Source organism: Cannabis sativa, unplaced genomic scaffold (genome assembly GCF_029168945.1).
Source record: "Cannabis sativa cultivar Pink pepper isolate KNU-18-1 unplaced genomic scaffold, ASM2916894v1 Contig1, whole genome shotgun sequence".
Taxonomy (NCBI): Eukaryota; Viridiplantae; Streptophyta; class Magnoliopsida; order Rosales; family Cannabaceae; genus Cannabis; species Cannabis sativa.
The window spans coordinates 2,368,686-2,391,950 of NW_026870037.1; the positions used below are offsets into that span (position 1 = coordinate 2,368,686).

A 23,265-nucleotide genomic window follows, 5' to 3' on the forward strand; every position below is an offset into this window, starting at 1 on the left:
GTTGGTATCACTGTAACGTACTCACAACCACAATAATCACTATACCAATGCACTCTATAACTTATTCATAAAAGTGTTGGTAGTGCTTAACATAATTCAAGCATGCATATATAAACACATATACACACATTCAGATAATCATATCATATATTATACACAGTTCTTACCTGTTTTCCGAATTCAAGTGTGCTGGCCAACCTGAACGGAATTCACGTGCTAGATGGATGCCCTAATCACAATAATTGCAACACAGATGAGTGACTCGCAAATCACTTTCCGGGACTTAAACTTGAAACTAAAAGTTTCCCTATCGATAAACCTCATGGCAATACCCTAAATATCTCAAAATTGGCCAAAACTAGGGTTCTGGAATTTCCCCCAGCAGGCAGACCGGTTCCCAACCGGAAATCCGGTTCTGGGTCACCATCCGGTCGACCGGTTGGTACTGGTCCCCCAGAACCGGAATTCAATTCAATCCCAAACCTTACCAAACTCTCCAGTACACCTATACAAAGTATAAACAACCATTTCCAACCAATAATTCACAGAACAAACCAATAAATCAAATTATGCCATTAAAGCTCAAAGCTTGAGTTTCAAAACTCAAGCTTGCTTAGAACTAACACCAAGCATCAAAACCAGCTGCTAGGAACCTAATTTAACTTAAATACACTATAAAATTCGAACCCTAATCATTTCTAACCCTAACAGCCCCTGAAATTCAATTTCACAAATTCAACCTAAACTTAAAACTTGAAAACTAAAGAAGAGTTCCATTAGAGCTTACCTTAAATTGATTCCCCTTGAATCTATGGCTGAAAACACAGAAAAATCCCAGCCCCTTCCCCTTGCTCTTGCTGCCTTCGAAGAGAGAGAGAGAGAGAGAGAGAGAGAGAGAGAGAGAGAGAGAGAGAGAGAGAGAGAGAGAGAGAGAGAGAGAGAGAGAGAGAGAGAGAGAGAGAGAGAGAGAGAGAGAGAGAGAGAGAGAGCGAGAGAGAGAGAGAGAGAGAGAGAGAGAGAGAGAGAGAGAGAGAGAGAGAGAGAAGAAAGAGCTTCTCACCAATTTTCCAATTTCCTTTCTTTTTTTTTTTAATTAAGTAAAGTGATTTACTTAACTTAACTTGGCTGAGAAAAGGGGTGCTAGGTGTCACTAAAATAACCAGCCACCTAACCTCAAATAAACCAAATGACTAAATTGCCCTTTAGACTTAAAACTAGGGTATTTCCAAAGCTAGGGGTAAAATGGTCAAAATCCATAACCCCGCTCAATCCCGATAATTTATTTTCTCTAAATTATTTCCCACTATGAAATAAGGTTCTAAACTTACCCATGTGATCAACCTAGCCATCCATCGCATTTTCTGTTGTCGCCGAGCAAAAATTACAAAATTAACATATTTCACATATAAGCTAAATAATACCCCTAGAGTTTAATAAAATCTCCGGAAGTGAGAAATTATAACTCTAATATTTATTTCTAAATATTGGGGTCCACAATTAAATTAATTCACAAATAATAATAAAATAATAAAAATTAGTGCTAATTGCCTTTACTAATCCACATTTACTAGAGCGGTCATTACACTCTCTCTCTTCTTCCTTGATTATTTCGAAACACCTTAGTGATTAGAGTAGTACCCACACACAGCAAGCAATACCTCAATCATAGTGAGGAAGATCGTGAAGAAAGATCATCAGCAAAGGAGTTTCAGCATCAAAGATTCAGAGAAAGAGATCCAGGTTCAGGTCTTGATAATACTCTGCTACAGAAAGGATACAAGGGTTAGAGATCTGAACAAAAGGAGTCGTTTAATTCAGCTGCACCCAATGTAAGGTTTCCTAAACTTTATATGTATTTATTTCATCGTTTTAGAAAGTTCATATTTAGGGTGTTAATTAACATAATTGTGAGAAGATCTAAGATCCTGGTAAAATAATTTCCAACAAGTTTATCATTCAGGCTCAAATTTGGTTAACGAAAATCTGCGTTAACATGAATAAAATTCATGAATTAGTATTGTCCAGACAAATAAATGATATAAAACTAAAATTGGAACAAAATGGGCCCAAAAAAGGGCCATCCACGCGCCCCCACGCACCTATTCCTTTAAGGGTCGTACGACATGTCGTTTGGTGAAAACGACATGAATAGAGTAAAGAAAATGACCCGTCGTTCGCGTTGAAGGGGGCTGAACCAATAAAACGAACGACACGAAAAAATGACATGTCGTTTTAGTCGTCCCTGCCACCCAAAAAAATTTCCCCATGGGTTCGCGGGTCTACAACTCGGATCGGCGCGACCCGATTTGTGACTCGGTCGAATAGGCCATCTCCGGCCATCGAATTTGACGTCGTTTAAGGGGTTTTGTTTCCATTTTTAATCATCTATCACTTTCCAATACCCATTTAATTCAAAAAAAACACAAAATATAATCAAAGTAATATGAACCCAAAATGGGTTTTTCTCTAATAATGCACTCTATAAAAACTTGGTATTTCACAATAAAATCATACAGCAACCGCCTCAAAAAACTAGAAAAAAAAACTATTCTAAAATATTTAATCTCATATGACCCATTAACAACATATTATTCCGAAGATAAAAAAAAAATCAAATTTGAAAATAAAATGGGTTAAGTTCAAATATTATAGAGCTCTAAAATCAAATATACTAGCTCTAATACCAGTTGTTAAATGATCACAAATTATGAGCATTAAATAAACATATAATACACTAATCATCATTACTCATAACCATTAATCCAAGATCAATACTTTATTGTTGGAAATTATTTTACCAGGATCTTAGATCTACTCACAAGTATGTTGATTAACACCCTAAATATGAACTTTCTAAAACGATGAAATAAACACATATAAAGTTTAGTAAACCTTACATTGGGTGCAGCGGAATATAATGACTCCTTCCGTTCAGATATCTAGCCCTTGATTCCTTTCTGTAGCAGAGCATTATCAATATCTGAACCTGGATCTCTTTCTCTGAATCTTTGATGCTGAAACTCCTTTGCTGATGATCTTTCTTCACGATCTTCCTCACTATGATTGAGGTATCATTTGGAAGCGATGTAAGATTAGCATAGAATATATATATATGTATATGTGTATATGTATTATATGCATGGTGATATTGTGATTCATATGTTACCAACACTAGTACGGTAGTGGTATTGAGTGTATTGGTACATCATATGATGTTCAAATAGACAATTCAGTGTTACCAACACTAGTACGATTAAGTATGTACTGCATGTGGTATAGCACTCAGTAGTACTTGGGGTATGGTTCAACCCTACCAACACTAGTACATTAGCGGTACTTAGTCCATGTGGTATAGAGGTTGTACTTCAGTTAAGAACGTTCTTGATCATCTATTAAGCCTTGTGGATAGGTGTATGGGCGCCTAAATACAAGTCAGTATTGTATTATTGTTGAAAATTATTTTACCAGGATCTTAGATCTACTCACAAGTATGTTTATTAACATCATAAATAAGAACTTTCTAAAACGATGAAATAAACACATATAAAGTTTAGGAAACTTTACATTGGGTGCAGCGGAACATAAATGACTCCTTCCGTTCAGATATCTAGCCCTTGATTCCTTTCTGTAGCAGAGCATTATCAATATCTGAACTTGGATCTCTTTCTCTGAATCTTTGATGCTGAAACCTCCTTCTTGCTGAAAGTCTTTCTTCACGATCTTCCTCACTATGATTGAGGTATTGCTTGATGTGTGTGGGCACTACTCATACACTAAGAATTTTGAAATCTCAATGAGGAAGAGAGAGAGAGTGGGTTCGGCCAAAGATAGGGAGAGAGAAGGCTCAGTTTTTTCTGAATAAAAAAAAATAGAAAATTTAAGTGTAATTTTCCTGAAGCCTTCACTATTTATTTATAACATTCCACTAGGGTTAGGTTTGAATTATTTGGCATTAAAATAATAAAAATATCAGTTTAAAAATTCAAACCAAGTGGCCGACCATGTACAGTAATGGGCCTTACTTGGATTTTGCAGTTTTCTCAATTCTGCATCAGATTTTCTCAAAAACGCCAATTTTAAAATTTAACCATTTAAATGTCAATTCTAACTATTTAATAACTATAAATAAATAATTATTAAATAATATTGTCATTTATCATATTTATTAATTGAACCATACAAAGTATCATAATTAACAAATATGCCCCTATAAACTCTTTCTTTACAATTGCGCCCTTACTTAGTGAAAATTCACAAATAGACATAGTCTAATTTGAGAATTATAATTAATTAATCAAAACCAATTATATGAGTCTTACAAGCAATATTATCTCAACTAGTGCGGGGACCATGGGTCTATATAACCGAGCTTCCAATAAGTAGATCAAGAATTTAGCACTTAAATTCACTAACTTATTAATTCTTCGTTGAATCCACGCATAGAACTTAGAATTGCACTCTCAGTTATATAGAATGCTCTATATGTTCCACCATATAGACACATCATTAGTTATCCATTGTTATAATCCTAATTTGATTATTGATCCTCTATATGAATGATCTACACTGTAAAGGGATTAAATTACCGTTACACCCTACAATGTATTTATTCCTTAAAACACTTGACCCCGTATAAATGATATTTGAGCTTATGTGAAATGAGTACTCCACCATTTATGTCCGTTTGGTCAAGCTCGAAGGAGATCATCCTCTGCTTACTATTCGCCAGATAGAAGCTATAAATTCCATGTTTATGTTAGCGCTCCCACTCAATTGCACTACCGTGTTCCCAAAATGTACGTATCACCCTGACCTAAAAGTAGGCTTAACTAACAAATCAAAGAACACGAATAGCCTTTCAAGATTGAGCCTAATCATAGCAGGATTAAGAACATTTGATCTAGGATCAACTAGGCGATATTGACTTGAATAAAGTTAGAAAATAAACACATATAAAGTTAGAAAACCTTACAGTGGGTGCAGCAGAATAATATGACTCCTTCCATTCAGATCTCTAGCCCTTGATTCCTTTCTGTAGCAGAGCATCACCAAGATCTGAACCTGGATCTTCTTTTCTCCTTCTTTGATGTAGAAATTCCATAGTCTTCCATACTATGATTGAGATACCACTTGATGTGTGTGGGCACTACTCATGTCACAAGGATTTCGAAAATTCTCTCTCTTTTCTCTCTTAATTTCGTGGCTGATAGCATACAAGAGAAGAGACACAAAGGTTGCTTTATATAGGGAGAAGGGAGAGCACAACTTTCCAAATAAAACAGTTTCCTCTTTTACTGTGTAATTGATTAACTGCCTTATTTAGTGTGATCCACCACTTTCCTATTATAGCTAGGCTTTGATTAGCAATTACATGACAATTAAAAAATAAAAATAATAATTGGGAAACACAGAGGGAGTGCTCGGCCATAGAGGGAAATGGGCCTCACTTGGATTTTGCAGTTTCCTCAATTTTATTTCAATTTCTCCAAAAATGTCATTTTTCCAATTCTAATCATTTAAATGCCAAAACTAATTATTTAATAACTAAAATAGATTATTAAATAATATTGTCATTTAAAATAATTATTAATTAGACATACATAGTCTCTTAATTAATAATTAAACCTAGAAACCCTTTTCTTTACGATTTCATCCTTAAACTGTGAGAATTCATAAAGTAGACATAGTCTAACTTTTAGAATTATAATTGATTAATTAAAATCAATTAACTGAGTCTTACAAGCAGTATGGCCTCAACTAGTATGGGGACCATGGGTCTATATAACCGAGCTTCCAATAAGTCGAACCGAATTTACCAAGTAAATTCCCTAACTTATTAATTCCTCATTGAATCCACACTTAGAACTTGGAATTGCACTCTCAGTCATATAGAAACGCTCTATATGTTCCACGATATAGACACGTCATCAGTTTTCCATTGTTATAACCCTAATGTGATCAATGATCCTCTATATAGATGATTTACACTGTAAAGGGATTAAATTACCGTAACACCCTACAATGTATTTTATACTTAAAACACTTAACCCTGTATAAATGATATTTCACCTAAGTGAAATGAGATCTCCACCATTTATCTTCGTTTGGTTAAGCTCGAAGGAAATCATCCTTTACTTCTATTTGCCAAATAGAAGCTATAGATTCCATATTTATGTTAGCGCTCCCACTCAATTGCACTACCGTGTTCCCAAAATGTACGTATTGCCCAGACTAAAGATTAGGCTTAACTAACAAATCAAAGAACACGAATAATACTCTTGAAATTGAGCCTAACCATATCAGGATTTCGATCATGTGATCTAGGATCAACTTATGATATTGAATTGAATAGATGTTTACGGTAAGTTTCAAAATCTAATTCAAAGTTCAATATCGGTCCATTCCAATGCATACTCCATGCATCCGATACTGGTAAACTTTGCCAATGTCCTAGAAAGGACATAACACTTTTTCAAGGTGTAAGAATACCTATCGCTGATTATACCATGTCAGTCTAAATCCAGTGTTCTGACAAATCAGGGAATCTACTTTTGAACATATAATAAAGATTATATTCCACTGTGCTGACAACACTATAATCTTTAACCAACTCATATGTTCTGGACTTAAAAGGAATTCATACATTATATACACATATAATCATGAAATAAATCATGTGAACCATGCAACATAAAATGTTATTTCTGATCTTTATGAATAAGTAAATCTGATTATATGAAATGAGTTTTATTTAGGGCATAAAACCCAACAAACTCCCACTTGCACTAATATAAAACAAAAGGTGCATTTCAAATAATCATTAACACCTTGATATACCAATCAAGTGTAATAGTAGTATACTCCTCGTAATAGGATCTGACAGATTGAATTAAACACAATCTCTTCTCCACTATTACTCTTCCTTAATCACAAAATCCTTGATAATGTGAAATTCCTCTCTATATGTCTACTCTTTTGGGATACTGGATTCTATACTTTTGGGCAACTACTCTTTCGTTATTCAGGAAGTAACCCTAGTAGTTAAGGCAAGTTGGAACACTGCCACAAATGTATAGAACTTTCCTAAGACTGAAAAAGTATCTTTCCTGTAACTTTTAACATTCAGTCTCTTTCTGGTAGACCAAGAGATTTCAGATAGGTTTTTACACTTCTCCAAAATCACTACTCCACCCCCAAAGTAATCACCATTTCATCAGCAGACTTTCTAGCACAAAGGCAAGTCTTGAAATCTGATATGGTGTAGTCTAAGAGTTTCAAAACCACCCTTATTGATTAACATATAGTTCCTCTTCTTAATCTTAAAATTTACTTGATTGTCTTCCAATGTTCCTCTCCTGGATTAATCTGATACTTACGCATTACTCCCACTCAACAGCAGGTGTCTGGTCTAAGGCATACTAAAGCATATCTGAGACCTCTCACTGTTGATTTAAGAAATTCTTTCATGGCTTTATCTTCTCTGGAATAGTTGAGACTCTTCCTTAGATAAATAAAATCTATATCTAAGAAGTTGTGAAGCTTCTATAGATTTCCATTGGAAAGAAAATGCATCAGCATCTCATGCTTGCATTAGAGTAAGTAATTTTCAGGTATACCACAAGCCATAGGTTTAGATAAACTCAAACCTATAATACTAGGAATAGGAAGTTTTGTTAAGTCCATTGAATAGACTTATTAACGAAAATTTCCTTTCATGTCCTTGTAATAGAAAACTTTAGGTTACTCCATGTTGCTATATTTTTAAACACTACGCAAGTATACGCAATCAAGTAGTAAATCTCACACAGGTGAGGTCGATCCCACAGGGAATTGGATTAAGTACCACTAAATTATACTTATGATTCTATTCGGTAAATCAAAAGCAATTATGATCTAAAAAACAGTAAAATATGAAAGAAATTCAGAAAACTTAATAACACAATTTAAAGTTGAGCAAGATGAGACAGTAGGGAGGAGAATCCTGTTGTTGTTTACCCAAATCGTTAATGATTAATTACTATCCTATTCTGGGAGTGAATGACAGATTATGAAATAACCTAGCTCCTTTCAGATCTTCTAGATTCTAAATCACATGTTATCTAATTAATTCCTTAATTAAACTAACATGAAATCAGCATTAAGTAATAATCTACTCGTCACATAAGTCATGTGAATACTTTCGTTTCACATAGAACATCGATTATCTTAATTTTAGCATTCTCAATTCTCACTTTTCAGATTTTGAATTGAGATCATAGAACATGTACAAGGTGATCAATCTTAAACATGAAATTAAGAACAAATTAAGATAATTTCACACACAAGAATTGAGGAATGGTAATTAAACATTAACTAGGCAAAACATTAAACAACAATCATCATCCTCCCTAAATGGGAAATTTAGTTCAGAAACAAATCCATAACCATTCCTATAGCAATATTCAACATAAATAAATTAAAGAGGAATAAAGAAAAGAACTGTTGGAGGATGAATTCTGGATCTTCACTTGAATCTCTATGCTCTTCCTGCCGCTCTCAGCTGTGTTTTAGGGTTCTAAATCGCTCTCCCTGACTTTCAATCGCAGTTTTCTATTTATAATTGAAATTTAGGGTTTGATGGACGAAAATGCCCCTGGTCCGTACGGGATCTCGCCGCGGCCAAGCTTCCTCTCGCCGCGGCTAGAAATCGCCAAATTTGGGTGCTCTCTGTATCTCGTAACTCGCCGCGGCCAGCCTCTTCATCGCCGCGGCGACTGATGCCTTCTGAATTCTCGAGATCTAGCCGCGGCCAAGTTGTGTTTAGCCGCGGCCAGATATGCACAAAAACTCAAAAATTGAGTTCTCTTCGGCTCAGCACGTCTTTTAACGAATTTCTGCACCCGAGATCTCTTTTATTCCAAAGAACCTGAAAACATAGAAAACAAGCGTAATTCCGTCCCAACACAGCTAAAAACGCACATAAATTGGATCCAAAACATAGGCTAAAAATAGCCTAACAAACTCCCCCAAACTGACTCTTTACTCGTCCCCGAGTAAACTAAGACTAAACTAAAAAAAACTGACAATGATAGCTGAACTTTCCAACAATTTAATTGTTACCACCACCTGCACAACTTCAATCCATCAATAACCAGAATTTCAACTTGCCAACTCTAAGAACTAAGTTGAATGTGCAATTTACAAGTAAGTAATTCATACAAACCTAAAGCATCGCAATTTCCATCAATATCACAACTGTTCTAACTTTCCAACATCCCACTAACACATGATCAATAAGTTTGAATGACATACCTCTCTCCACTAATGTTGACAAATTTCTATTTGGAATCAATAGGTCTTTTTCGGTTAACATCACATGGCTTAGGTACATGGGTAGGTGAGAAGTCATTTAGGCTATACTATACCATAAGCACTATTAACCAAGCAAGCCTAGACATTTATTTTACTTTCTTTCCATATATCCCAAAAACAGAAATAAGAGATTGCAATTTTTCTTGTGTGTGCACCTCATAATTTTCTTAACTTTTTTCAAGAAGACACATTTTTTTCTTTTTTTTTTTAATAGGCACAACACACAATATTCTTATTTTTTTCAATCTCTCATTCCTACACTTTATATTTTTTTTTTTTTCACTTACAGCACTTATTCCCCCCAAACTTGCTTCAAGGCTCATGGCATAATAAGGTATGTTCAGGGTAAAAAAAAAAAAATAAATTCAAGATAACGCTCAGTTAAGTGGTGAAAATTTTTAAAACAGGCTAAGGCTCAACTTTGGGTATACTATGGATAAAACTTTTTTAGGTAGGCTTGAAAGGCTCAATCGATCCAAAGAAAATTTGCCTAAATCACTTTCCAAACAAAAATCATCAAGGATTTCGCTTCAAGAGAGTATGTCAAACAAATTCTATTTCATGTCAATCAATCATTCCACAAACCAAATAGAACAGAGGTAATATGTGAGAATAGCAAATGCTTTAAATCTACATGAATCACTTCCTAGCACACATCCATTCTTAATTCAAACAGTTGCAAGTCAAGCACACAGTTATGTTCTAATCCATTGCACAAGTGAATAACAACAATTCAATCAATCTTTCAATTTAGCTATCACACAAGACTAAAAAAAAAAAAAACTAAAACAAACTAAACTAAAACAAATAAACTGAAAAATTTAAGTCTCCCCCCCCCAAACTAAAATGCACATTGTCCCCAATGTATGAAAATAAACCAGGGTGAGAGAAACTTACCTGAGCCCCATCAGAAGGGATCAAGTCCACCCTTTGCATTCAAAAGAGCCCTCGCACTAAATGAAGAAAATTTACCACCAATAGTGTTGATTTCAGAGTTTTGCACAAGAGTAAGCTCACCTTCAGAACTACCACACATCAATCTTTTCCAACGACGCTGAATCGTTCGAAGTCGCTCTTTAGGCTTTGCTTTCTTCTTATCAGTTTTAACAAAAGAACCCTTCACCACCTCAATCTTGCAACAGGTAGGAATGTCAGTTGGGGCAAAAACATTAAAATTGACCTCTTCATCTTGGACTCGCAACTTTAACTCCCCCTTTTGAACATCTATTAATGCTCGACCCGTGGCCAAGAATGGTCTTCCCAAAATAATGGGAATAGTTGAATCTTCCTCCATATCAAGAATTAAGAAATCAGCAGGGAAGATAAACTTACCAACCTTCACCAGTACATCTTCAATTATGCCACGAGGATGAGTTAGAGAACGATCCGCTAGTTGTAGAGTCACTGTTGTGGGCTTTGCTTTTCCCAATCCTAGCCTTTTGAAGACAGACAACGGCATTAGATTAATGCTTGCTCCCAGATCACATAGAGCTTTAGTTTCCACTGAACCCCCTATAGAGCATGGAATATTGAAACTACCCGGATCTTTAAGCTTGGGCGGTAGTTTCTTTTGCAAAATGGCGCTACACTCCTCAGTTAATGCCACTGTTTCATAGTCCTCCATTTTTCTCTTCTTAGACAATATCTCCTTCATGAACTTCACATAACGGGGCATTTGTTCCAAGGCTTCAGCAAAAGGAATGTTGATGTGTAGTCTTTTGAAAACCTCTAGAAATTTTGTAAACTGCTTGTCTAGATTGGTCTTTCGAAGTCTCTGAGGATAAGGTATCTTCACATGATGATCAATACTGATTGGTGGATACTGTTGTGGTGGTGCAGGGCTATCAGTAGTTTTCTTTTCTATTGATGTTGGAGTTGGTGCTGATTGATCTTTAACTTCTTCATTGAATGGTTGTACCACATCAGGCCCATCATAATTCTTTCCACTCCTCAAGGAAATTGCTTTACATTGCTCTTTTCCTTTTGCCTCACTAGTGCTAGCTGAATTTCCTTGAGCTTGGTTTGCCACTTGAGTAGCCAATTGTTCCATTTGAGTTTCTAGAGTTTTAATAGAGGCTCTAGTTTCCATCATGAATTGGAGCAATAAATCAGCTTGGATATTGGAGCCACTAGGACTTTGTTGTTGGTTTTGTTGGGGCTGATTTCTCTGCTGGTAGAACCCCTGTTGGTTGTGCCCATAATTATTATTTTGGGAGTAGTTCCCAATGGCTTTTGCTTGATTTATTGGCAAATTATCCACATCTGCCTGACACTCTGAAAAGTGATGGTTGCCTCCACATATCTCACAAATAACTTGGGCTTGTTTAGCTTGCCCTGCAATCAGCTTTGTCAAGGCCTCAACTTGAGCTGTCAATTTTGTGATGGCATCAACCTCTAGCACACCAGCTACTTTCTTAGTTTGACTCCTTTCAGTTGGCCACTGCTGATTATTTAGAGCCATCTCCTCCAATAGATCGTAAGCCTCATTAGCACTCTTTCTCATAAAAGCTCCACCAGCTGCTGCATCTATCAGAGTTCTAGTGTTACCAACCAACCCGTTGTAGAAATTGTGAACCAGCATCCACTTCTCTATGCCATGATGAGGGCATTTTCTGATTAGATCTTTAAACCTCTCCCAAGCCTCATGGAGAGATTCATTATCTTGCTGACAGAAGTTGTTTATTTCTCCTCGCAGCCTTTGCGTACTTTGCTGGAGGGAAGAATTTAGACAGAAATTTTGTTGCTAAGTCTGTCCATGTTGCTATAGAATTTGGTGGCAAGGAGATCAACCAACTCTTGGCTCGCTCTCTCAGTGAGAATGGAAACAGTCTCAAACGGATGGCGTCATCACTAACCCCATTGACTTTGAAGGTCTGACATAACTCCATGAAGTTCGATAGATGCAGATTGGGGTCTTCAGAAGGGAGTCCACCAAACTGGACTGAAGACTGCACCATTTGTAGTATGGCAGGCTTAATCTCGAAATTATTTGCATCCACTGCCGGTGGCCTGATACATGACTGCACTCCCGTCAGAGTAGGGAGAATGTAATCTCTCAAGCTACGGCCATTAGCTTGATCTTCCACGGCACCTCCATTATTACCCCCATTGTTTCCAGCATTATTGTTCACATTCGCAGCCATGATCTCTGATGTTTCAGCAGTTGCTGAAACTCTTTCTTGCCTCTTGTTCTTTCGATTCCTCCTGCAAGTTTTCTCAATTTCAGGATCAACTGGTAATATGACTGTTTGTCCTTGACGGCACATGCACTTAGGATTCCTGAAATAAATCAAGAAAATATTGCAAGAAAAAGGTTAGAAAAATCAGCAAGAGAAAATATACCAAAGTAGAAGTTAGTATAATTTTATGTAATATTAATCTTTAACAATTCCCCGGCAACGGCGCCAAAAACTTGATGCTATATTTTTAAACACTACGCAAGTATACGCAATCAAGTAGTAAATCTCACACAGGTGAGGTCGATCCCACAGGGAATTGGATTAAGTACCACTAAATTATACTTATGATTCTATTCGGTAAATCAAAAGCAATTATGATCTAAAAAACAGTAAAATATGAAAGAAATTCAGAAAACTTAATAACACAATTTAAAGTTGAGCAAGATGAGACAGTAGGGAGGAGAATCCTGTTGTTCTTTACCCAAATCGTTAATGATTAATTACTATCCTATTCTTGGAGTGAATGACAGATTATGAAATAACCTAGCTCCTTTCAGATCTTCTAGATTCTAAATCACATGTTATCTAATTAATTCCTTAATTAAACTAACATGAAATCAGCATTAAGTAATAATCTACTCGTCACATAAGTCATGTGAATACTTTCGTTTCACATAGAACATCGATTATCTTAATTTTAGCATTCTCAATTCTCACTTTTCAGATTTTGAATTGAGATCATAGAACATGTACAAGGTGATCAATCTTAAACATGAAATTAAGAACAAATTAAGATAATTTCACACACAAGAATTGAGGAATGGTAATTAAACATTAACTAGGCAAAACATTAAACAACAATCATCATCCTCCCTAAATGGGAAATTTAGTTCAGAAACAAATCCATAACCATTCCTATAGCAATATTCAACATAAATAAATTAAAGAGGAATAAAGAAAAGAACTGTTGGAGGATGAATTCTGGATCTTCACTTGAATCTCTATGCTCTTCCTGCCGCTCTCAGCTGTGTTTTAGGGTTCTAAATCGCTCTCCCTGACTTTCAATCGCAGTTTTCTATTTATAATTGAAATTTAGGGTTTGATGGACGAAAATGCCCCTGGTCCGTACGGGATCTCGCCGCGGCCAAGCTTCCTCTCGCCGCGGCTAGAAATCGCCAAATTTGGGTGCTCTCTGTATCTCGTAACTCGCCGCGGCCAGCCTCTTCATCGCCGCGGCGACTGATGCCTTCTGAATTCTCGAGATCTAGCCGCGGCCAAGTTGTGTTTAGCCGCGGCCAGATATGCACAAAAACTCAAAAATTGAGTTCTCTTCGGCTCAGCACGTCTTTTAACGAATTTCTGCACCCGAGATCTCTTTTATTCCAAAGAACCTGAAAACATAGAAAACAAGCGTAATTCCGTCCCAACACAGCTAAAAACGCACATAAATTGGATCCAAAACATAGGCTAAAAATAGCCTAACACTCCATGTGAATGGATCAAACCATAGTTCTATTGGCTTTCTTCTTAGTTTCTTATCTTGACAATCCATTACTTGTTTAAACTCACAATGGATTTTAATCACTAGTGTCTTCCAAGTTATAAGAAGATGAGTTTCTAGAAACTCTCCCACTACAACAAGGTACCGTGAACTATGTCAAAGAAAACTAAATGGTATAGACCTCTTCAGTTGTGTTAAGACAACAGAGGCAGTGGGATCATCTTGTAAAATAAGATGATAGAACACTTTTGGAATCAAGAAAAAAAATATCTCCTTTATTTGCTACTTTATTTTCAGACTTAGTCATTTTCTTAGAAAAGCAGTATTTGTTTAAACAAACACTTTCTTATCTAATGACTATGGGATGGTCCACCCCTAATCACTTAGAATAGCTAACAAACATGCAAACCAGGGTTAGCAGTTCTAGCTTTTCTTAAGATTTCGATTAGGTCATCCATGAATGTAGTAATGATTTACATTAAGTATACAACCATTACATCATTCTGAAATTACCATATAAGGATTTAGGCAACGACTAGTAACTAATCATCAATATGCAACTCGAATTTCTGGGGAGGTAAGTTTGGATATAATTCAAAAATTAAATTAATGATCTTTGAACTGCATATCTACTACCTTTTTCTCCACCCCTATCAGTTCGCAAGATCTTTAACCGCTTACCTTCACCATTGCTAGAAATTCATGAAATTTTTCAAACATTTCAAATTTCTTTTGCATAAGGTAAAATCTAGAGTGATCGTTTTAAGAATACAACAAAAACTCATATCCACCCCTGAATGTACATCCATCTGCGAATTAGATTAAATCACTTTCAGTGGATATAGGCATATTAACTCTTTGCAGAGAATGATCTTGTCAAAACCACTATGAACAAGATACAAATGCCATAGATTTATAAAATATGTGGTTGTATCTTTTGATGACTTACTTTAGTTACATCAAAGAGTTCTTAGAATAGTGCAAGTGGATTCAGGTCACAGAATACTAAACTCATACAGTTTAAATCCATTGCTAGAAAATGGTTATGAAACACTTGTGAAAGTGTAACTGTATAATTAGTAACTCTTTCTTGGACCACCACTACTAATCTAACTCTATGATTTGCCTATACAAGTAGGAGATATCTAAGATTGAGGATTTATATCATTTAGGGATAGAATTCCGGGAATATGATCATATGCGTCATCCAATTTCTTAAGAGAAAATATGACTTTATATGATTTATAGACCATTCATCCAATGATATGTCATTAAGCTAATTCGAAATGAATAAGCTAAGAGGAATTAGGATAATTTCGTTTTAAATAAGAATCCAACGATGCTCCGATTAGCGAGAGTCAAAGTAATCTTATTTATACAATCTTCTTGTTTCATATTGTAAAACACTAGTCTAAGGTGTCATCAATTGATGAACAGCTAGACCTTGCGTATACAATATTTATCTTTCGAGATCTAACACTACTATGTTAGTCTAATGGTGAAAATCCATTAGGGATTTATCTCATTAGAAAAACAAATCAAGTTAAACCAACAATGAAGATTCGAAATTAAACTACAATTTAATAACAGAAAATAACATGGTTCAATACAAATTCATACACAATTCAGAAATTATGAAGCACATAGCAAGTAGGAATGACAAGTGAAAATACTAAAACATACAATCCTAAATAATTTCCAAGGTTTTCAACAAACTGATATCAGTGTCCCGTTTAGGCGAGAGTCAAAGCTACCATTCATTGAATAGAGTTGTCAGCTCATCTAAAATGTCAAACATTCTAGCAACCTTTTATTCGATCAAGATTGGAATTCGCGTTGTCCCGTTTAGGCGAGAGTCAAGGCTATTCTATCTTATGAGCTTCCACGATTGTTTCATATTCTTGCAAGTCTTATATAGTCGCCACCATTAGGGTGATCATAAACTATATAAAAAACTTACAAGATTACTTATCTTTCGAGATTAAACGGTGCTAACTTGCTAATGAACGTTCATCCATTAGGGAGGATTACTCACTAAAACAATAGCTATGTAAAACCAACAATGGAGATCGAATATCCTTATAACAAAAAGCTCATTATTTAATGAAGGGTGTATTTTCTTCTAATATTTATTTTAATCAATTTATTTTAAATATATATATTTATTTAATTAAAATTTCCAATTTAGAATGAAAAATTCCAAATATAAATTTTAATCTAATATTTATAAATTACACTTAGATGGATATGAAAATAACGTGAATTATTTCCATCTTAGTAATAATTTCCATAAATATTTAGAAAATTATTCAATTCAAGTTGTTTCAAAATTAATTTAAATTAATTTACAACTCAAATTTACCTTTCTATAAATATATATTGCATTTCGAAAATGCTTTAAAATAAAATAAAATAAATCCTGGAAAATTACTCTAATTTTATGTTGGCCCAAAATTAATAAAAATTAATTTTCAACAAAAAATATAATTTTCCTATTTAATTAAATATCTAAGAAAAATTTCAAATATTTAAGTATCATGATTAAAAAATCAACTTAAATATTAATTTTCTATTTAATTAAATATCACTAGAAAAATACTTCAAGCAAAACAGATAATATCTATCTAGACTTTCATAGACTAATTAATCCAATTTCTAATTATAATATATTTTAGTTCTTTAATTTTAATTAACCATCAAATGAAAAAGTCACTGATTTAAGTTGGTCCAAAATTAAATAAATAATTTTCAACTTTAATCTATTTTTCAAATAAAATTCGAAATTTCTACATTAAAGAAATGTAATTTCGAAATTTTGGGAAATGATTAATAAAATAAAATAAAATATATTTTGAAAATTATTCAAACTTAAGTTATTCTGAAAAAAAATTACAAACTTAAGATAATTTTCAACTTTAATTAAATAACATGAAAATAACAATATTAAAGTATCATGATGAAAATCAACTTAGATATTGAAATTTTCAATTTAATTAAATGTATTAAATTCAAGAAATAAATAATTAAGTAAAGAGGAAACTTAATTATTAATTCTAGTTTAATACTAGGAAAATATTCTAAACTTAGATTGTACCAAAACTAATTAGGAAATAATTAATTTCACAATCTATGATATTTTTCTATTTAATATTAGAAATAATAATTAGTACTAGAAATAACTATTTAGAATATATCATTGACTAAGTGTTTTTCTAAAATTAACTTTAAAATATTACATGAAAAATAAATTTCATATATTTTAAAAGTTAATTATGTTGCTAATTCAATTTTAATTAGATTAGACTAATATAATTAACCTAATACAATTATTTAAATAAGGCAAATGGGCCTTCACAATTGGGGTAGTTCATGTGAGGGGGAGCTGGGTTCAGTATGTCGTACCCACTTCTATGGCCCCCAACTCTCACACAAGGCCCAAAAGAGAGGAATTTAACCTTAAAATAAACAATTGTTATTCATTGAATAAGCCCAAATCTAATTGGGCCTAAATAAATTTTCTTATGTCAAAATTTATTTTAGCAACCTAGTCCATTTACTTAGTAAAAACTTAAATGGGCTTCCTATATGTATCTAAGCCCAAAAGCAAACATAAGGCTCACACAGGTCAAATGATTTGGATGGACCCTATCATGTTACTAGGTTTACACAGATGAAAGAAGTACAAAATTTACCTGTTACAAATTATTTATAAGATCTATCGTCAATTGGACTATGATTAAAATCAGATCATTGGATCATGATCTGTCAACAAGTTAATCATAGCAATTTAGATCAGATAAATAATAGGTTTGTTAAAAAAAGTTTTGAATAAACAATATAAATTAACAAACATTGTCCATGTAACAGATGTGAATCAAGATATTAATATAATTAAATTATTATTCTTAAACTAACCAAATAAAGGAAACTAATTTTAAAATATCTAGGTTTATTTGAATCAAATTAAATTAAATATCTAATAAGATCAATGATTTAAAAGGAAAGAATCTCCAATATCACTTTCAGATCTTATAATTTAATAAAATAAACCAATTTTAAAATAGATTTGGTTAAATAATAATTACCATAATTATATGTCAAAATATCTCAAATTAAGCAATATTCAAATCTCTACAAAAATATCTATGTTATTTAAATATTTAAGATATGATTTATAAATTTCTAATAAGGAAAAAATGATATATATATATATAGAAAAAATATCATTTTTATACTTATAATTTATAAATAATTAAATATTTAACAAAATAACAAATTTTTGAATTTGAAAAACATTATGGTAAGTATATCTATAAAAATATCTATGTTAATTTCAAATTTATTAATTATTTAATTTGTCATATAAGATAATTTTAATATAATATTTTAAATAAAAAGACAAAGTTATCTTTTAATTTAAAATATCTTAAATATCAAAATATCTAATCTTATAATTAAATAATAAATAAATATTAAAGAACTTAACAAATTTTTAAATCTGACCATAATAGGAAATATTTAAAATTGGAAACAATCCAAAATAGAAATATTTAAAATTGGAAAAATTCCAAATTGAAAATATTTAAAATTGGAAACATCTCAATTTAGAAATATTTAAAATAGGAAAAATAAATTTTTAGGAAAAAAATCCCATGAATAAAATTGGATTTTTGGGGAAAAAACCTTAAAAATCGCAATTTTTGGGAAACTGCCACTAGGGCTGCATGTGCAGCCCAGATAGGCTGCAAAAAGGGCCTTACGCGCGCGGATGAGGGGAATTGCAGCCCCATCTGCCGAGAAAACTCGGCGGGCTGCAGGATTCCCAGGCGAGACGCACGGGCATGCTCCTGGGTGATAGACTGAGGTGCGCGCGCGGATGGGAGGTTGTCCGAAGCACCTGGTGCACGTGTGCACCTAGCTTCCACAGCCATCATTCCCGATTTTCCAAAATTCATAACTTTCTCAATTTTTATCGGAATCGAGTTCCGTAAAAAACAAAATTGCTTAATTTTTCACAAGGAATCCAAATAAAATATTTTCAAAAATTGAAAAAATATTTTTCATGGAAAACGAAACTGTACAACATCAACATTCATCAAACAACACATAAACCAACATGAAGCCATCCAAATCAACACAGAAACATGCAATCATCGTTTTAATTCATATTACATGAAAGTAAATCATTACCATGGCTCTGGTGCCAGTTGTTGGAAATTATTTTACCAGGATCTAGATTTACTAACAAGTATGTTGGATTAACAACCTAATATGAATTCTAAAACAATGAAAATAAACACATATAAAGTTAGAAAACCTTACAGTGGGTGCAGCGGAATAATATGACTCCTTCCGTTCAGATCTCTAGCCCTTGATTCCTTTCTGTAGCAGAGCATCACCAAGATCTGAACCTGGATCTTCTTTTCTCCTTCTTTGATGTAGAAATTCCATAGTCTTCCATACTATGATTGAGATACCACTTGATGTGTGTGGGCACTACTCATCTCACAAGGATTTCGAAAATTCTCTCTCTTTTCTCTCTTAATTTCGTGGCTGATAGCATACAAGAGAAGAGACACAAAGGTTGCTTTATATAGGGAGAAGGGAGAACACAACTTTCCAAATAAAACAGTTTCCTCTTTTACTGTGTAATTGATTAACTGCCTTATTTAGTGTGATCCACCACTTTCCTATTATAGCTAGGCTTTGATTAGCAATTACATGACAATTAAAAAATAAAAATAATAATTGGGAAACACAAAGGGAGTGCTCGGCCATAGAGGGAAATGGGCCTCACTTGGATTTTGCAGTTTCCTCAATTTTATTTCAATTTCTCCAAAAATGTCATTTTTCCAATTCTAATCATTTAAATGCCAAAACTAATTATTTAATAACTAAAATAGATTATTAAATAATATTGTCATTTAAAATAATTATTAATTAGACATACAAAGTCTCTTAATTAATAATTAAACCTAGAAACCCTTTTCTTTACGATTTCATCCTTAAACTGTGAGAATTCATAAAGTAGACATAGTCTAACTTTTAGAATTATAATTGATTAATTAAAATCAATTAACTGAGTCTTACAAGCAGTATGGCCTCAACTAGTATGGGGACCATGGGTCTATATAACCGAGCTTCCAATAAGTCAAACCGAATTTACCAAGTAAATTCCCTAACTTATTAATTCCTCATTGAATCCACACTTAGAACTTGGAATTGCACTCTCAGTCATATAGAAACGCTCTATATGTTCCACGATATAGACACGTCATCAGTTTTCCATTGTTATAACCCTAATGTGATCAATGATCCTCTATATAGATGATTTACACTGTAAAGGGATTAAATTACCGTAACACCCTACAATGTATTTTATCCTTAAAACACTTAACCCTGTATAAATGATATTTCACCTAAGTGAAATGAGATCTCCACCATTTATCTTCGTTTGGTTAAGCTCGAAGGAAATCATCCTTTACTTCTATTTGCCAAATAGAAGCTATAGATTCCATATTTATGTTAGCGCTCCCACTCAATTGCACTACCGTGTTCCCAAAATGTACGTATTGCCCAGACTAAAGATTAGGCTTAACTAACAAATCAAAGAACACGAATAATACTCTTGAAATTGAGCCTAACCATATCAGGATTTCGATCATGTGATCTAGGATCAACTTATGATATTGAATTGAATAGATGTTTACGGTAAGTTTCAAAATCTAATTCAAAGTTCAATATCGGTCCATTCCAATGCATACTCCATGCATCCGATACTGGTAAACTTTGCCAATGTCCTAGAAAGGACATAACACTTTTTCAAGGTGTAAGAATACCTATCGCTGATTATACCATGTCAGTCTAAATCCAGTATTCTGACAAATCAGGGAATCTACTTTTGAACATATAATAAAGATTATATTCCACTGTGCTGACAACACTATAATCTTTAACCAACTCATATGTTCTGGACTTAAAAGGAATTCATACATTATATACACATATAATCATGAAATAAATCATGTGAACCATGCAACATAAAATGTTATTTCTGATCTTTATTAATAAGTAAATCTGATTATATGAAATGAGTTTTATTTAGGGCATAAAACCCAACATACTCCATGCATCCAACCTGAGCTTTACTTTAACCAATGCTCTGGAAAGAACATAGCACTTCTCCAAATGCAAGTAAACTCTGTTGTAGATTATCATATCAGTAAAACCCTGTGTCTGATAAATCTAGGAAACTTTATTCACATAGTCATGTTTACTTTCCAATGTGTTGACAGCACAATAAACAGGATCAAGTATGTGAAAAGGGTTTCAGAGGAATTCACACATTATGTACATATAATCATGAAATAAATCATGTGAACCATGCAACATTAAATATTATTTCTGATCTATATTAATAAGTAAATCTGATTATATTGAAATGAGTTTTATTTTGGGCATAAAACCCAACAAACTCCCACTTGCACTAATATAAAACAAAAAGTACGTTTCAAATAATCTCAACACCTTGATATACAAATCAAGTGTAGTAGTAGTAAACTCCTCGTAATAGGATCTGAAAGGTTGAATTAACCACAACCTTTTCTCCACCACTACTCTTCCTTAATCACAAAATCATTGATAATGTGAAATTCCTCTCTATATGTCTACTCTCTTGGGATACTGGATTCTATATCTTTGGCAAGTACTTTTGGTTAATAGGGAAATAACACTAGTAGTTTAGGCAATTTGGAATGGTGCCAAAAATGTATAGAACTTTCCTTAGACTGAATAAGTACCTTTCCTGCAACTTTAACATTCAGTCCCTCTCTGGTAGACCTAGAGACTTCAGATAGGTTTTTATACTTCTCCAAAATCACTATTCCACCCCCAGAGTAATCACCATCTTATCAGAAAGATTTTCTAGCACAAAGGCAAATTTCGAAATCTGATATGGTGTAGTCTAAGAGTTTTAAACACACCCTTATAGACTAACATATAGTTCCTTTTCTTAATCTTAAGATTTACTTGATTGTCTTCCAATGTTCTTCTCCTGGATTAATCTGATACTTACTCATTACTCCCACTCAACAGCAGGTGTCTGGTCTAAGGCATACAAAAGCATATCTAAGACCTCTCACTGTTGATTTAAGAAATTCTTTCATGGCTTTATCTTTTCTGGAATAATTGAGAATTTTCCTTAGATAAATAAAATCTATGCCTAAGAACAGGAAGTTTTGTTAAGTCCATTGAATGGACTTATAAACGAAAATTTCCTTTTATGTCCTTGTAATAGAAAACTTTAGGTTATTCCATGTGAATGGATTAAACCATAGTTCTTTTGGCTTTCTTCTTAGTTTCTTATCTTGACAATCCATTACTTGTTTAAACTCACAATGGATTTTAATCACTAGTGTCTTCCAAGTCATAAGAAGGTGAGTTCCTAGAAACTCTTCCACTACGACAAGGTACCGTGAATTATGTCGAAGAAAACTAAATGGTATTGATCTCTTCGGTTGTGACAAGACAAGAGAGGCAGTGGGTTCATCATATGTTATATAAGATGATAGAACACTTTTGGAATCAAGAAAAATATCTCCTTTATTTACTACTTGTTTTCAGACTTAGTCATTATCTTAGAAAAGTAGTATTTTTTTTTGAACAAACACTTTCTTATCTATTGACAATGGGATGGTCCACCCCTAATCACTTAGAATAGCTAACAAACCATGGTTAACAGTTCTAGCTTTTCTTAAGATTTTGATTAGGTCATCCATGAATCTAGTAATGATTTACATTTAGTATACAACCATTACATCATTCTGAAATTGTATTACCATAGAAGGAATTAGGCAACGACTAGTAACTAATCATCAACATGCAACTCAAAATTTCTGGGGAGGTAAGTTTGGATATAATTCAAAAATCAATTTAATGATCTTTAAACTGCATATCTACTAACTATTTCTCCACCCCTATCAGTTCGCAAGATCTTTAACCACTTACCTTAATGGTTTTAACCATTGCTAGAAATTAATGAAATTTTTCAAACATTTCAAATTTCTTGCTAAAAGGTATAATCTAGAGTTATCGTTTTAAGAATACAACGAAAAACTCATATCCACCCTTGAATGTACATCCATCTGCGAATGAGATGAACTACTTTCAGTGGATATAGGCATATTAACTCTTTGCAGAGATTGATATTGTCAAATCCACTATGAACAAGATACA

At 33.5% G+C, this 23,265-nt stretch overlaps 1 non-coding gene across 1 annotated transcript; it reads left to right on the forward strand.

Moving 5' to 3' along the window:
* Positions 1-11,942: 11,942 nt before the first annotated feature.
* LOC115721528 (small nucleolar RNA R71) lies at positions 11,943-12,049 on the forward strand. Its single transcript, XR_004012544.2, has one exon. It is a non-coding gene; the product is annotated as a small nucleolar RNA R71 (small nucleolar RNA).
* The last annotated feature ends 11,216 nt before the right edge of the window (positions 12,050-23,265 follow it).